The following is a 6,257-nucleotide window of genomic DNA, read 5'->3' on the forward strand; positions in this document are numbered from 1 at the left end:
TGACTTCGGACAAGGTGCCAAAACATGCAGAGGGTACTCTATTGTAAACAATCTCTCAGAATTCATTTTAAAATGAGAAAGGGATGAGGGGAGGAAAAACAAAATACTTGGAGATGCTGACTTGCCATCTACAGGCATCCTCCCTTGCTGGTGATTAATCATCTCTCCCTTTGAGCCCAACAGACCAGATACACACATTCCTCATTCTCTATGTTGATGGAAAAATTTGATTTTTGGCATGCCTTTTGTAGGATTCAAAATACCTTTGTGCTGTGGCGAGTATGAGGGAAGGGAGTTTTACTTCTCAGCAGATATACTAAAAGCATGTATTAAAGGCTGGGCTCTCCACCCCACCAAGGTTGCAAGGAGCCATTTATGGCTGCCTGATCCCACAACTCTGGTACATGCTGGCCTTACCAGGCTGGACATTCTGCATGTGTGTATGCTGCTGCCTGCTGCTGGAGATCAACACACTCTTGCATAGTGGAAGTTACTTGTGAATCACCAAAAATTGAGTGTGGAGAAATCAGAAGGAATGGGATTTTAAATGAGATAAGTAAATGTGATGAGTAACTTTCTTTTGCTGTCTGCATGCTGTAAACTAAGTGAATTTCAGGTCCTATATTACAAAACATAAATAAATCATATTAATAAGTACAGTTGCAGGCGAACCATGTACCAAATAGATTCCTCTGGAGAAAATCTAAGCTTAGTAATGGTGTTGACTAAGCACTGGGAAAAAAAATTTTAGTGGCACTGACAGGTCCCTTGTCACCATGGCTGTGGTTCCAGAGGCCTTGGAGAAGGCAATGTGAATGTGAATCTGGCCCTCCTGATTGCTGGGGTTAAACCACGGATTTGCTAATGGTGCAGCGTTTCCTGATATTTGTAATGACAATTAAATAAGTGAAAAAACATTAGCTGGTGATAAAGCTTGTAGCTGACTCAGTTCTGAAGGAGTTACCAAAAGAGAAGACTGATTATCTCATGCAAACCAGCTGTCATCCAATGCATCTGAATCACCGTGATCAAATGCCACAAAAGGAGACGATTTATTACCCATGGACAGAGTTTTGTGAACACTGTGATGCATGGACCACTCTCATATGTCATCAGTACTGGGTTTGCCTGTACATTAAGTGTCTCCCCACTCTGTGTTCTCAACTTGTAGTAAAATTTCACCATGCTTGTTTGGTATACATTGAGGTCACAGATGTTTGTGCTCCCCCTTTGCCTGCCAGCAAAAATTTCACAAGAGTTTTTTTTTAGCATGACTTAGTAGAGGTCATTAGAGGTCATTGTCTCATGTGACACTGAAAAATGTAATCATTCCTGGTTGGAGCTGACTTTGACCATGGGGAGAAGCAGGGAGTTGGCATGTTCAAACCTAGGTGAAGACTCTCTGAGTCCACACCTCTGTGGGTTGCTGTGCAGCACATGCAAAGCTGCACCTGTGATCAGCTTTTCCAGATCCCTTAGAAACAGTCTGTGAACTCCCAGCATCCAGTAGGTCACAGGCTGCAGTTGGTGGGATGCTGGGACCCCCAGGCTTCACTGGCAAATTGTCAAGAGTGATGGACAGGCAGCAAACTGCAGCACAGCAGGATTTCTGTGCTCTTCCTCGTTGCCTCACCCGTAACATTCTAATTTCTTGCAACCACAAGCAAAGAGGTGGTTTAGGGACCAGGAGCTTTGTCCAACATGGTTGGATGCCTTCCAGGGTTTGGTTCCACCTTGCCTACCTGGGGTGCCTGGAAATGAAGTCATAAGCATTGATCCTAGTACATATATGTGTCAAGTGACAGCAGAATGTAGTTTTGAAGCAGAAGGTTATCAGGATGAGTACTGTTTCTTATTGTGCATGAAATTGGTGCCTGTGAATATGCACAGCCACAAATCATCGTGAAGAGCCAAACAGTTATGGGCAGAGAAACTAGAAGGGGATTTCATTAGTTACCCAAATGTAAGCCAGGAAACACATTGCCAACAGAACTTAGGCTTGAAAGATTTGGACCAGGTGATGAACTGGATAAAACTGTCATTTCTTAGCAGATGTATTCTCAGTTACAAGCAGAAGTGCTGAAACATCCAGACCTAATCATAGTGAAAAAACACAAGCAATCTTTCATGTAATGCATGAATAAAAGCTGTGTATTCAAACACCAGGTTAAGAGCTCACTGAAACAGTCAGACTTATATGGTTATTATTTTGTCACTTCTGCAGCAACAAGGAAGAATCCTGTCCCCCAAGGGAACTGATTACTCACTGAAGAGTAACATCACACTATCAATTCTTTCCCCTGACAACCCTAATCCTGCTCTGTCTTGTCTGGGTTGCATGCTACAGAAGGAACTAGAAAACTGAGAGCTGTATCCTGAAAAGCCTTGAGATGTTGATGTACAGAATGGTGGGTGGTATTATTCAGATGTCCTCACAAACAAACAAATATGGCTGATTAAAGCTGAATGGCCACAGAGGTTTCTGCCTCCCTCTGCACACCCCACCCTTTGCCTGGCAGTTACGGGTATATCAGGTTTCTCAAAAGGCCAGGTTGGAAATGAGTGTCTCAGGAGTTGCTTCACATGTGGTTCAGCTCCCATGGACAGAGACATAGCAAATCTGGAGGTAGGCTGCTTCACCATAGCATGATATTCTAGTTATTTGGTGGGATGCTTAAGTCCAGCTGTCAGCAAATGTCATTCTTGCAGCTTACAGGAGAACTCAATTGCTTACTAACATTTTGCTGATCAGCACATCTTACCTTATATATTTCAGGCCCACAAGCTACATAATCAAACTTGCAGACAACAGCAGTTTCTTGGAGACTGTGCAGCCATCTAGCGTTATTGTATATATAGCATGCTGGTTACCTGCCCAGACCCAGATCCTTCAGTACTTTTTTCCTACACATCTCCCAGTTGGATGTATAACTTTCAGTCACAGGAGAGGTAGTTAAACTTGCTGATCCACTGGACTTGATCTCTCAAATTTCTGACCACGTGAAGATTGTGCTTGTGGATGGAGAAAAGACTCCTGCTATAGTATTTCTTTTAGCCATAGCAAGTGTTGTTAATATAAAGAAGAGCAACCAGTCTCCTTGCTGGAGACTGCTACTGCTGCATTTTAAGAGCCATTGATTCTTAAGGAAGCAAAAAAAAAGAAAAAAAAAATTAAATTTGAACATCAGTGAGCAAACATCAGGGATGCTATTGCTATCTGCCAGAGTGCTTTGGAGACTTTCTCATTTTCTCAGGAAGAAGAAAGTCTTATACATATATGAATGAATAAGACAAGGACAAAAAAGTCTGAATTTATGTATCTCACTTTTCTCATCTAAAGAAAACCATTTTATTTCAAAGTCCCAGCTTCCTCTTTGGTCATTCTGCAGACAAGGCAATTAGTACAACAAACTACTTCTACAGTTTGTAGTAAATTCATTAGGTAACTTGTGCAGGTATGGTGCATGATGAAACAACACACATTCTTGTACTGCATACCAGAGTGACAAGTAAATCTCAAAGGTGACAACCCAGGGTTACTGTGACTTAGCAGCAACCACTTGGCCAACCTGAGAACAGAACTGTCTTTGTTTACAATCTGCATTTTTCTAACTCTTATCTGCTCTCTTGCACTGTAATTTCCCCCAGCCCCCTCTGTGCCACTAAGTTCATCTTTCTCCGCACCTTGCATTACACTGTAGAAGCATCCAGGTGTATTATGAGGGACTTTCATCTTCTGAAACAAAAGGTGATGGACTGGTGACTTTCTGTACTGCACTGATAAGTCACTGACTAATGAGGTAAAATTAATTGCTTCTGCATAAAAGCTACGTTATGACTTCTTTGCTCGGGCTAAGCAGTGAATGGAGATTCGTGCCATAGAGACACATAATTTTTTGGATCCTGCTACACTTACAGAAAGTGCTCCCATCTCTGCCTGCTTAACAGTGAAATAGCCCTATTCCCAATCCCTTAGAATCTACCCCATGAACAATTTACATAAACACTGCCTTATTCCTCTTGTTACCTCAGACTTTTAATATCAAATAGTGATGCCTCAGTCTTAAGAGCCGTTGGAGAGGAGCAGTGAGAAGCAGCACATACTCATTCAACGGTAATAGCTGGGTCTGGAGGAGGATGTTTGTTGACAGCACCTTACTCACGTGTGCTAAGCCAGGCTAATTGCCCTTGTCTGCAAGACTGGACATGAATCTTTTGCACACTCCCCTTCTAAGTGTCTGTCTGTCTATGGGATGTTAAAAACAGACAATGGTATGTGCCCAGCAGGTTTCAACCACAACTGACTGATCTGGTAGCATTTACCTGGAATATTTTTTTAAAGACATGTTTTACAAAGCTTTCACTGCATCAAGTTTTGTGGATGTTGGATATAAGAACGTCACCAAAGAGATGGCTAATTAATTACCATTCTGTCATTTATTTCTGATGACTTTTACCAATAAACAGGGAAAATAACATTCTATCCCTAAATTACAACGGGTTGAACACAGAAACACACTGCACACACAAAGGCAGATAAATACTCTCCTGCTAGCAGAGCTCCTCTCCTGTTGCAGGGCATAGCAGGGGGTCTATGGGCACATGGACGTGGACACAGCCACAGCAGCTGTGATGGGATGGAGGATGAGGGTCACTGCACAGCAGCACAGCCTCTTCCTGCAAAAATGAATGGCAGTTGTGATGCTGAGCCATCCACAGGGAGCCACAACTCCACTACCCACAGGCAAATCCCTTCTTCCTGAAGAGCTTGCAGACAAAGGTGTTGGGCAGAGCAGGAAATGGCTGAAACAAAGTTTTGATTTAAGTGATAATCTGAGGTAAGGTGGAGTATGTCTGTCTCACAATTCTAAAAATGTTACCAAATAATACGTATGGATGCAGGAATGAGATGAAACATTTGTATTCTATTACATATTTTACTGAGAGGCTTATTTTTTAATTTGGATAAGAGCCATATATTTGTTCCTCACAATTTCTGAGCAGCAAAAATTTTATGGTTTTGTTTTGGGTTTTTTTTAAGTAGTAGAGGTGTTAATGTTCATATCTCAGACAAAATCTTTGCAAGTGCTCCTCAAGTTCTAGTTACATCTTTGGGATCCCTGTTTCCTGCCTGCAACTGATATCCAGAGCCACTGAAGCCATATTCCAGCTTGGATGCCTTTCTGTTGTCATCTAGGTGACTTTTCAACTTTAATGGTATAGTTTGGAAAGCACCTTTGGTCTCATAGAATTAAAAGTGCCTTAGAAAAGAAAGGTTTTCTTTGTTTATTCACTGTGATGCCTTGAGAATATTTGCTAGTGAAACAGACGCTTGAAAAAGCCTGCATTCAATTGCCACAATGCCAATAAAATAACTTTATTGGGGGTTAATAACATTCCTCCCTGCTAACTTTCCCTCAGATGGATGCAGCACTGTCTCCAGTTAACCTCTCAACTATGCCTTAGAGAGCAGAATCACTTTGCCATAAACCATATTATGACATCCAGAATCGGCCTGTCAGGCTTTGGGAATGAGAAGAATGCCATCCACCTCAGTTACTACTAGACTTGTGTTTCTGTTTCTTCTTCCCTCTGCCTTTTCAGGTCTCTTTTTAGAACCAGGAGCGCTGGTCACCACGTGCGTGGAGCAGGATTAAAACAGGGATCCATTTGACAGGCGCGAACAATTACCAGCACAACACTCGAAGTGATAAGCCCGGTTATTTTGACAGCTTGTGCGTTATTTAGGTGAAGCAAAAGTGTTTGTTTTCCGAACACTGGAAATATTTATTTTAACGCAGTCCCTGTTTGGGGAAAGAGCGTTTTCCGTCAGCTGAGGAAGCGCAGCTCCCACCCGGGTTTCCAGGGTTCCGCTGCCCTCTCGTGGCACAGCCAGCAGTATCCAAGGAAGTGCCCAGGCCCCTGCACAACGGAGCCGACAAGGCGGTGCCGTGTCCTGCTGTCCAGGTGCCGATGGGCGCCGGACAGGATCACAGCTTGGAAAAGAGCCCTGACATCCTCGAGTCCAGCCTATGACCGAAGACCACCACGTCAGTCAGACCACGGCACTCAGTGCCACGTCCAGTCTTTCCTCAAGCACCCCCAGGGACGGTGACTCCCCCGCGTCCCGGGCAGCCCATTCCGTCGGCAGCGGAGCAGCCCGAGCACCGCGCCGCGCCCGGCCGTGCCAGGAGCCAGCCCGGAGCCAGCCGTGCCCCCGCGCGGGCCCCGACGGGGCGGGGCGGCATCGCGAGAGT

The sequence above is a fragment of the Manacus candei genome, unplaced genomic scaffold (assembly GCF_025592945.1).
Source record: "Manacus candei isolate 608988 ecotype Guabito, Panama unplaced genomic scaffold, ASM2559294v1 h1tg000050l, whole genome shotgun sequence".
Taxonomy (NCBI): domain Eukaryota; kingdom Metazoa; phylum Chordata; class Aves; order Passeriformes; family Pipridae; genus Manacus; species Manacus candei.